The sequence below is a fragment of the Dysidea avara genome, chromosome 6, assembly GCF_963678975.1.
Source record: "Dysidea avara chromosome 6, odDysAvar1.4, whole genome shotgun sequence".
Lineage (NCBI taxonomy): Eukaryota > Metazoa > Porifera > Demospongiae > Dictyoceratida > Dysideidae > Dysidea > Dysidea avara.
The window spans coordinates 14262735-14273321 of record NC_089277.1 but is presented as its reverse complement, the minus strand read 5'-3'; the positions used below and the strand labels follow the sequence as shown (position 1 = coordinate 14273321).

At 36.7% G+C, this 10587-nt stretch overlaps 2 long non-coding RNA genes across 2 annotated transcripts; both read left to right on the top strand.

Annotated features, from left to right (window-relative positions):
* The first annotated feature begins 3036 nt into the window (after positions 1–3036).
* LOC136257763 (uncharacterized) lies at positions 3037–7381 on the top strand. The gene is made up of 3 exons (XR_010702141.1): positions 3037–3169; positions 7088–7206; positions 7265–7381. It is a non-coding gene; the product is annotated as an uncharacterized lncRNA (long non-coding RNA).
* Positions 7382–7651: 270 nt separating this feature from the next.
* LOC136257762 (uncharacterized) lies at positions 7652–8841 on the top strand. The gene is made up of 4 exons (XR_010702140.1): positions 7652–7773; positions 7836–7910; positions 8040–8173; positions 8742–8841. It is a non-coding gene; the product is annotated as an uncharacterized lncRNA (long non-coding RNA).
* The last annotated feature ends 1746 nt before the right edge of the window (positions 8842–10587 follow it).

Sequence of the window (10587 nt, the reverse complement as noted above, 5' to 3'; positions counted from 1 at the left end):
AGTCATGCACAAAAATTAATAATGATCTATCTGAAATTAAAATGCAGCATGCAATTATGTACCTGCAGCTGCAGCTGGTCAGCAATGATTGGCCCATGTGACTGGAATAGACAGGTTTTACATAATATACTGTGCTGTAAACTAGTCTGAACACCTTAAGCTTGAGCTGTCAATGAAGACAAATGCACTGTAAAACTGAAGTGTCTTCCGGATGCCAAAATATCCCTATGCAGTCACCAATGTTACAATATAGTGGTGTCTGTATTGGGACATTTTAGTGTCTTGTGGACACTTCAGTTTACAATGGGCCTGAGTCAATATGATCGAAATTTTGCCCCAAATGCAGGAATTTCACCTATTATGCTCTTCAGTGTTCCAATTATGCTTGCAGTATGATCCTACATTTCTTACAATCATCTTGGAATATTTTAATCAGTGAATGCTCTATTAGAGTGTTTCACTACAAAGTGACTGTTCTATTAGAGAGTATATCGTATAGGACAATGATTTGAGTGATATATTGCAGTCTCTACTGAGTGCTCTATTAAGGAGTATCAATCTATTTTAAGTTCCATAGTTTAATTGTATGGTGGTATAACACTCCAACCTATTATGCTTTTTATTGTGCTAGCATATTTTGACACATACAGGCTTATTTTACAGTGTGGGACACAGCTGCAGAGGACAAAGATAATTCCACGTGCAAGCATGATGTGTGCCACTGTTTGTATACATTGACAAAAGGTATACTCCTGTACATGTGTAGCTGACTTTTGGACTTTGTAGCTGACTTTTGGTCATTAATATTTTAGTGGGAATTAGAGGGTGCTATAACTTTCATGATCCCTACTATAGTACATACAACACTACCATACTGTATGATTAGTTTTGTATTTGTATGTGTACATAATTGTGTGTTGTATATGTAAAATGTTTTTCCTTCTTTCTGTAACATGTCCTTTTTTACAGTGAAGGTATTTTGGGAGGATATTGTGCATGGACTCTGTGAAATATTCAATTCAGTGATTCCCCACAAGTGAGCTGCATGGTCCTAGAGTGAAATTTACTGGTCTCAATTAGCTTAAGCTAGCTATAAAGGGTTTCCAGGACATTAGATTACTTTGCCTTAAAATATATTTATGCAGGGCTATATTTGAGCCTTACTGCAAGATAGTGGCTTGTGTACGATAGTTCCTTTACTTTAAGCTCTTCAAACTTATATAAGGATTAAATTGATCAAGGTGCTATGAGTAATCAAGGCCGGTTCCAGGAATTTTGGTGACAGGTTTCCAATTGTCTGTTACATGCAAACTTTGGGGTAAGGAGGTATGCTCCCCCAGGAAATCATGTAGTGATCAGAGATTAAATCTGATAACATTTTTCACCAAAAATTTTAAAAGCTAAACATATGCTAGGATTTAACTGGTTGATACAGGATAATTTGAAGCATACAATGAATACACCAAGATGGATGCCATTCTGGGGGTCTGGGAAAAATTTTCAGGTTTTAAATATGTTGAGATAAAGCTAGTTTTACTGTGTTGGTACAGGAAAAATAAGTAACATTTATAAAATACAAAACATGTGACCTGGTCTGCAAAAAGAGATCTTATAGCCTTTAAATTGTCAAGTTTAACTAATCATAACTCCTCAAGTTTTCAACCAATCACCTTCATATTACACCAAGCCATAATGCTATGTTAGGGGTATAAGGGGACCAATTTTCAGGGTAATACCACATTCACAAGTCACGTTACGGGTTGCCAAGTACAAGCAATTGAAAAGGCTATAAGACCCCTTTTTGCAGTGCGGGTCACATATGACTGTTCTATTAGGACTGGCCATCTCAAACTCTAGATACTTGCATGTAAATAGCCATGCATTACTCAATTGTTTGCCACAATAAACTGTACATGTACTGCATCAATTTTGATCATGATTGTAATACCAATGGTCGTATAATGCATGGACATTGTGTGAATGTGATTACTCTTACCTCTTTGGTATAGTGCCTTTGATGTATAACAAATCAAATCTATTCAGTCATGAGAATTCTGTGCTACAATTGTTACTACATAGTAGCTATAAGTTAGCACCTTAGATCATCTTTCCTCAGGGTATACTACTTCCAAATATGGATGAAAGTATAGTGAACATAATTATTTTCTTCCATTTCTGGAATATGGTACACAATATAACAATTTCTTCCAAAAGTGGGAAATGAGCAAGTAAGGTACTATATTCCTAATACTTTACTGCATGCAGATTGTGCTAATTGTTATATCAAGAGTCCATAATAAATTATGGACTCTTGGTTATATGTAGCAGACAATCTGTAGCTGAACTTGTACAAACAAAACTAGTGCCATTCAAAATCTATGAACTGCAAAAACTTTGGATGGATATGGAAAGTTTTGAAGTGGAATTTCCAGTCAGTCAATTTCCTCATTGCAAACTAACTGTTATCGGTGGACATCATAATGTACATCTCACAGTGGCAGCTATTTTGAGAGCATGTACAGATCCACTGGATTTCAGTTTTTGTAATAAATTTAGTGTGTCCTAAAGGTGGATCCAAGATACAAAAGGGAGGGACATACACAGGCTAAGACGCAGGTAGTCAGGGAGATAAACTCTAGCTTGGCAATAGAGTAGTCTAAGTATTAGGCATTCAATTTTTATTCAAAAGTTGTGATCACATCTGAGTGGTCTAAATGGGGTGTAATAATTTTAAAGATTTCGTTGAGTACATGCATGATTGTGATGGTTGTACTGTTAGTTTTGGGCTGCTTCATTTTTACAGCCCAGGGGAGAGACCATGACTGCTCTGTAGTGACTTCCCCTCTGCTCACTAAACTGCATAGCACTAACTGATAGCAATAACAACATTACTTGTATATAAGTTAGTCACTTTAGCATAATAGCATGTTATTCTTAGTTACGGACATTTCTGAGATACGGACAGTAGTAGGTACCAGACCGCCCGGATAAGAGAGGTTCCACTGTAATGTTGGTTTGTTTTTATAAGAATCCTGGCAGCATTCGATTGTGGGAGTTTATTATTGCTCACGTGATGAAAACTATGAAGCTGATTTTCCGTCCTACAGCACTCAGACGGAGGCAATTCGACTCCCTTACTACCCTACAAGTTGACAAACGAAAGTTCAAGGTGAGAACTAGTGTCATGGGTAATTTACAAGCAGTGTTGGGCAAGTTACTTTGTAAAAGTAACTAGTTACATATTACATATTACTTGCAACTGAACTATTTAGTTACGGTTACATATTACTCATAAAATAAAGTAACTGTAATAATATTACATATTATATTACTTTGTGTCCACAGCCTTAAGCTGTCACGTGTGAAACTACCACCTTATCACGTGACATGATTGCGTTGTTGGACAATATGCAAATTTTGGTTATAAGTAAGAAGCTGGTGAATAAGCTTCATTCAGTAGGCCTCGTTACTTCGCTGTGGCTAGGCATTACTCAGAGGATAACTAACGAGATTAGTAACTTCGTTACTTGTAGTAATAATACTACGTAATATTAGACTCGTTACAGTAACTATATTACTTAGGTAACGCATTACATTTGTAAGTAAAGTAGCTTGCGTTATATTACCTGTTTTATAGCGTATTTCGTTATATTACTTTATTACCACAAAAGTAATAATATTACGTAACGCGTTACATAAGTAGCGCGTTACTCCCAACACTGTTTACAAGTGCTTGTCCACGTGTTTGATTACATACCACGTCCACTTTTTGTATATCACGAGGTAACCACTCTACAGTGAAGCTTGCCTCTCTGGATGTTTATAAAACTGTGTAAAGTGTTTAAGTGATGTAGCAACTTTGAAACACTTGTAAAGTCGCTAAATTGAGTGTTTCTGTGATATCCGTATGATTTGCCCGTTTATGTTATAAACATAGTCACAACGTTAGTTGTTGCTGTCCCATAATCGAATTTCACAAGTTGGTCTATATAATGAATTCGGTGGTTTGTCTTGTATTGGTTTGGTTTGAGTGATTAATCACCCGCAGGCTCTTAGCCTGCATTGGCATGGTACATATCAGTTGTATCAAGTGTCCTCGTGATTTGCCTGATATGTACGCCCACGCTCTCAGGCCTGACGGCCCTCGAGCTTGGCTGTACATATCAGGCAAATTTCTCCGGTACATGATACAACCATTACATAATATGTCCTGAAATGTAAAACACAGACACATTCATTTTGTGGTTGTTGTAAAACTGCGTTCTTGCCGCGTGTTCTGTTTTGTCTCCTTTTTAAAATTGACATTTATAATTATCTTCTACCACAAGTTCATCAATGTTAAAAGCTATTAGTGTTTGTCTCCAGCAGTTAATTCTACATGGGTGGCTGGTGACAAGCCACAAGACTGCCGTTCCATAGTTGGGGTGGGAGTGAAGTCACAGAAGCCGTTCTTGATTTAAAAGTTCCGCTGCCTTGGAATCAGATAACATGTATGAGTGTAACTTAAAACTAGGCTGGTAATCCTGGTATACTGACATTATTTTGTAGTACAGCAGATTGTAAAAATTGCATCATGTATGCACTGCTTTAATACATGTTTTTAAATACAATTCAATTGTGACACTCTAATAGAACAGTCAGTTGCTCTAACTTTGATCCCATAAAGCTAAACTCTGGAAGCATCTCATAGGTGTAAACCCACACAAGTTTTTTATATGCATGCGCCCGAGGGCAAGTGCGTATATACAGGCAAAGCACGAGTACCCGTGGTATAACTAATGTGTTCTACTTTAGCATGCAGACTTATATACCTAAATGGCAAAATCTTTAGTTGTTATACCCTTCTCTTATATAGGGAACCAAGTAAGCTGTAATTGTACCAAACAAGCTGTGATTGCGGGGTTCAATTTTAATATATGAAACAGTAGTTTGATTTTACTTTTGCTAAAACAGTAATTTTAAGAGACTAGCTAGTGTTTATTGTGTTTCTTTAATTACTACATTTACAAAAGTAAAAAAAAAAACAACTGCTGTTGATGTATTAAAATTGAATCCCACAATCACAGTTTTTTGGCAAAATTCAATCCCACAATCACAGCTTGCTTGATTCCCTATATAAGAGAAGAGGATAACAGTGTAACATCAAAGAAATCTGATCATTTCTGGATATAGTGTGCACTCCTATATATTAGGTGTGCAATGTCTCGAGTTAACAAGATAATATGCATTGGTGGCAGTGCATACATCTCATTAAGGCAGTGTGTAACAAGATATATGCACTGCCTTAACAAGATATACGCACTGGTAGCAGTGCATATCTCATTAAAATTTTGAGCCAGTGCAATATGTGACTGAATTTTGGAAAACTGATCAACCATATGGGTGCATTTGATGCTTATATTGAACAAATAACAAGCTTTATGGTGCAAGCCTACTTGTTAATGATTGTAAGCCATTCTCAATACCTTGAATTACTAGAAATATTTTTATAACTCTGTTCTGCTCACAATAGTAACCCACTAAACATGAAAATTTTAATTATTTCACATGCGTCCATATGGGTGATTTTCTAAAATTTGGTCATATAATTATGTGCACTGGCTTTCCTTTGATCTGAGGTGTGAAAGTGGTACATGTGATAGTTATACCACGAGCACGGGTGCTTTGCCTGATATGTACACACTTGCCCAAGGGCCACATGGTATAACTAATATTTGACATACTCAGCTGTTATCTCTTCTATAAAACCAAGTAAGCTGTGATTGTGGGATTGAATTTTACCAAACAAGATGTGATTTTGGGATGGAATTTTAATGCAACAACAGTAGTTTTTGTTAATACGGTAATAAAAAGAATGTAGAGGTGTAATTAATTAAATCGTGTTTCTTTTTATTACTGTATTAGCAATAAAAACCATAAACTATTGTTGTTGCATTAAAATTCCATCCCACAATCACATCTTGTTTGGTAAAATTCAATCCCACAATCACAGCTTACTTGGTTTCCTATATAAGAAGAGACATCAAAACATAACAGATATCTGATAATTTCTGGGTAAAATACTGCAAACCTATTAGGTATGCAATGTCTTGAGTTACAAGAATGTGCACTGCTTTAAGGAGATATGTAATACTTTCACACCTCAGACCAAAGGAACCGCCCTGGCTGCATTTTTTATGCAGCCCAGCTACATACAAAATGTAGCTGGGCCACAACTGGGCAGTGCTTATATAGAGATTGAAGTAGAAATTGATCGTGGGGATCAATTAATACTCACGTGATTAAGATGCATAACTTGGATTTGCTATGAAAATTTGTTACTCACATTTTGCTATCCTCGCCATCCTATGAGTTGAAAAATGTTGGGTTATGATGAGAACTAGTGTCACTGGTCGTTTCCTCATGTTTTCGAATACGGACACACACCCACCATGAAGCTATTCTGCATGAAATAACCACTCTACAAGCAAGCTTACCTATGTAGGCCCTTAGAGAATTTCATAATTTTTCCATCAACAATTCAATAGTACTGATTAAAACATTAAACTCCCGTAACTGAAATTCTCCATGTAATCTATAGGATGTGTCCATTCATTGTAACCAAACGTAACCAGAATGTAATTGCTGCTGACCCATAATTGAAAATTTTAGGTATGCATATATAATTACATCCAGTGGCTGCACTTGTATTGGCTTGGGTGAATGATCACCCTGTACAGACTATCAGCTTCAGAAGTGTTACATATTAGCTGTAACACGGAGCATTCGGGCTTTGCCTGATATGTATGGAGGGCATACATATCAGGCAAAGCTGAGGGTAGAGGGCATACATATCAGGCAAAGCCCGAATGCCTGTGTTACAACTATCACTGTTTATACTGTTTACAGTGCATATATCTTGCTAAAGCAGTGCATATAATCATCTCTTTAACATTTTGAGCTAGTGCAATATGTGACATGTAAATACACTGGCTTTCCTTTGATCTGAGGACTGAGGTGTGAAAGTGGTACATGTATGTATATACTACAGTAATTAACATATCCAAACAAGTACATTGTTTTACTAACTCCGGTATTGCTGATGTAGCTACATAAATGATAGTTGGCCAACAAACACTTGTACTGGACCGTCACTATATACAATACTACAAGAGCAGAGCTCAACAAGAAGAGCGGAAATTATAAGACACATGATCAAGATAGCAAGTCAGTGACTGACTACACTCACACTGTATGTTGATTATCAATGTAATTTGTTGTGTAGAATACATGAAGGATTTGAGAAATTACAATCTACAATGTTTGCTATACTAAGGTGAGTATAGTGAGTGTGCATACCTAAGTGTATGTAGTGTGTGTGTGTGTGTGTGTGTGTGTGTGTGTGTGTGTGTGTGTGTGTGTGTGTGTGTGTGTGTGTGTGTGTGTGTGTGTGTGTGTGTGTGTTGTGTACATGTACAAGTATGTCCACCTTGTCTATGTACTAATCAAATCCTTTAGTGGTCTAAGTCATTCACTTGTACAAAGAGTAAAACCAACATGGAAAATAGTTCCTGAAAAGTATCGTAAAATGAGAAAAATATGTTATGAAACTCGTACATGTATATGATGATTAATTTGTGATTTTTTATAGGATTTAGAAATGCTCATGGACCCCACAAGAAAACCTGTAATCTTTTCAAAGTATCTGATCAACCATTAATACCATATTTCCCAGTGGCCAAGAAGAATCTCACATTCATATGCCTAGGGAATGACTCAATGGTTGAGAACATGGTATGTAATTCAATTGTGTGATATTAACATAGATACCTTTACTTGCCGTAAGTTGTCTTTAGGTAAACTTTGAGAAGTTGAGAATAATAGCTTGAAAAGTGAAGAGCTACAAAATGTACTGTATGAAGCCAATGATGGTAAGAGAACTAAGTAACTGGTGACTGTTCTATTAGAGTATTTCACTAGTGTACTACACACATAGCAAATCCAGTTCACCACTTCATTAACAATGTACACTGATAGTACACTTGTGTTCTTACCAACAGCCTCCACCAGTAGAAGCTGTGATGGTACATCTGGGTACCCCACCCAAGTCATTACACGGTTCATTGAGAATAAATTTCAAGAGTCCTACAGTTTATCAAGCAACTGTCAATAATCTAAGAGAGTTTATACTCAGGTTAGCAAGTTGTTAAGATTTATTGTATAGCCTTTGAGGTAAATAATTTTATTCCGTATGCTATCACAACTATGATTATGGCAACTTTTATAGCTATATTCACAGTATCAAATGAGTAAAAGCCTACGTGGAGCAACCTTACATAATAACTGATGAGGGTCACCTTGATGTGTTGTTTAAGATTTTAATGACAGGTTTGTCAAGTTCTAATTAATGGGATTCTATTATCCGAACTTTTCAACTATCTGAACACCCCCAGGGCCCAATAAGTTTAGATAATTGAGGGATCACTGTAGACATTTACTGATTGTCTGCTCATGCAATATGAGAGAAAAAAACCCAGCACTCTGTTCAAGTCAAATACAGCACTTGACTTCGCCTCATGTTGTATTAGTCTCTTATCCACACCCTCGTGCTATGTTTTTCCATATTGCACTCACTGCAGTGCTTTGACTAGTATTTAAATCCAACAATGATGTCACCGCTTGTGACAGGATATAAAACTATATACACCATTTTGACTATCACGTATAGCATTATTGAATTTTGATTTCTCTTTTCTTTACAGCTAAATTTGGAGACCAAATAGCAACAGACTTTTTTTTTGAATGCAATCACAAACCATCGAACATGTTAATTGTACATATTATTAAAATTATACTATTTTATTCTCACAGTGTCCTTATAGTTGTTATTGTATAGAGAAGAAGATATGTTAGCACTATTATAATATTGTAATACTAGCATTGGTACCTGCCCTACATGCAGGACCATTCACATTTTCACATTATCAAGCCTAATAATGTGAACATGGAGTTAACTAATTGCATGTAAGCTAACCAATAATTACTAAGACATGTGCAACTTATGTGGTGCTATCCTATCATGCAGGCACTGTAAAATTGTGGTCAACAGTATTTACAGCAGTTATAGCTATTATACTGCAAGCAAAGGTTTGAGCAAAATTAACTTAATACACAGGTACACGCTTCATCACATCACAAAGAATTGAAGTTACAAAGAGAAGGCACTTACTCTAATAGAACACACAGGAGAAACACAGACAAACATACAGGCACTGCACCCAATTGGCTTGCCCACGTCTGCCCTATACCTATCAAATGTGCTACTGTATACGTTTTCCAACAGTCTGCATGCTGTGAGCAAGCTATGAACTTAGAATAAGTAAAAAGTTAAGTTAGAAGAACTATGCACCAAAATGGTAGACAATATGAAAAAAAAAGAGTTATGCCTGTGGTTGGATTCAAACCCACAGCCTACATTGCCAATAACTACAACAACTTTTTTCAGGGAGGTGCTATACCAGCTGAGTTGTTTGTCCTGTGGTTAGCAATGGAATGCAGCTGAAGTTTTCTCTACATCATGGCCTTCAACATGCTGTAGTGGATGAAGGAACGACCGTACGTGTAGGACCATTTCACATTTCACATTAACCATACAATAACTGAGGTCTATAAACAGCAATAAACAAACAACAGCAATAAACAAACAAACAATATGAATGAAGCATTAAAGATCATGTCCTTAAGTACCATGCATGGTGATATTATGAACCTTATTCTACCATCATGCAAGTCTAATAATTAAGTTACAGTGATGTGAATATGGAGTTAACTAAACAGCAAAATTTCATGTAAGCTAATAATTGCTAAATGCAGGTACTGTAATAACGTGGTCAACAGTATTTAAAGCACTTGTAGCTATACTGCAAGCAGTAAAATTAACTTAATACACAGGTACTGGTACACACTTCATCACATCACAAAGAATTGGAGTTACAAAGAGAAGGAACTTGAACATGCACTCAATCGGCCTGCCCTTGCCTGCCCTATACCTATCAAATGTGCTACTATATACTTTTCCAACAATCCATATGCAGTGTAGCAATACCAGGATGATATGAGACTAAAAAGTGAGTTAGAAAAAGTATGCACCAAAAAGGTATATAAAAAGAAAAAAAAGTTGTGTCACTGGCGGGATTCGAACCCACACCCTAGCTACTGACACAGCAGTACTTCAGGGAGGTGCTTTACCAGCTGAGTTGTTTATCGTGTGATTAGCAATGGAATGCAGTTGAAGTTTTCTCTACATCATGGCCTTTAATGTGCTATAGCGGACGAAGGAACACACGTAGAAGCTTGCAATAAACTTTGCTACGTAGCCAGATGGTGAGCGTTTCATCATGTTTCGCGTGTGAATCGTCTCGATACGTGCACAGATTGCCGAGTAATCATCGTCAATAGCTAAGAAACGAAAAAGTGTGTCACAAAAAGGTGGCACTGAGAAGAAAAAAAAGCTGTCATGGTCTGGAATCGAACCCTGTACCATTGGGTTAACAGCTCTATACTCTACGCTTTGGCTGTTTGTTCGTGGTTTTGACAGGAATGTAGCTC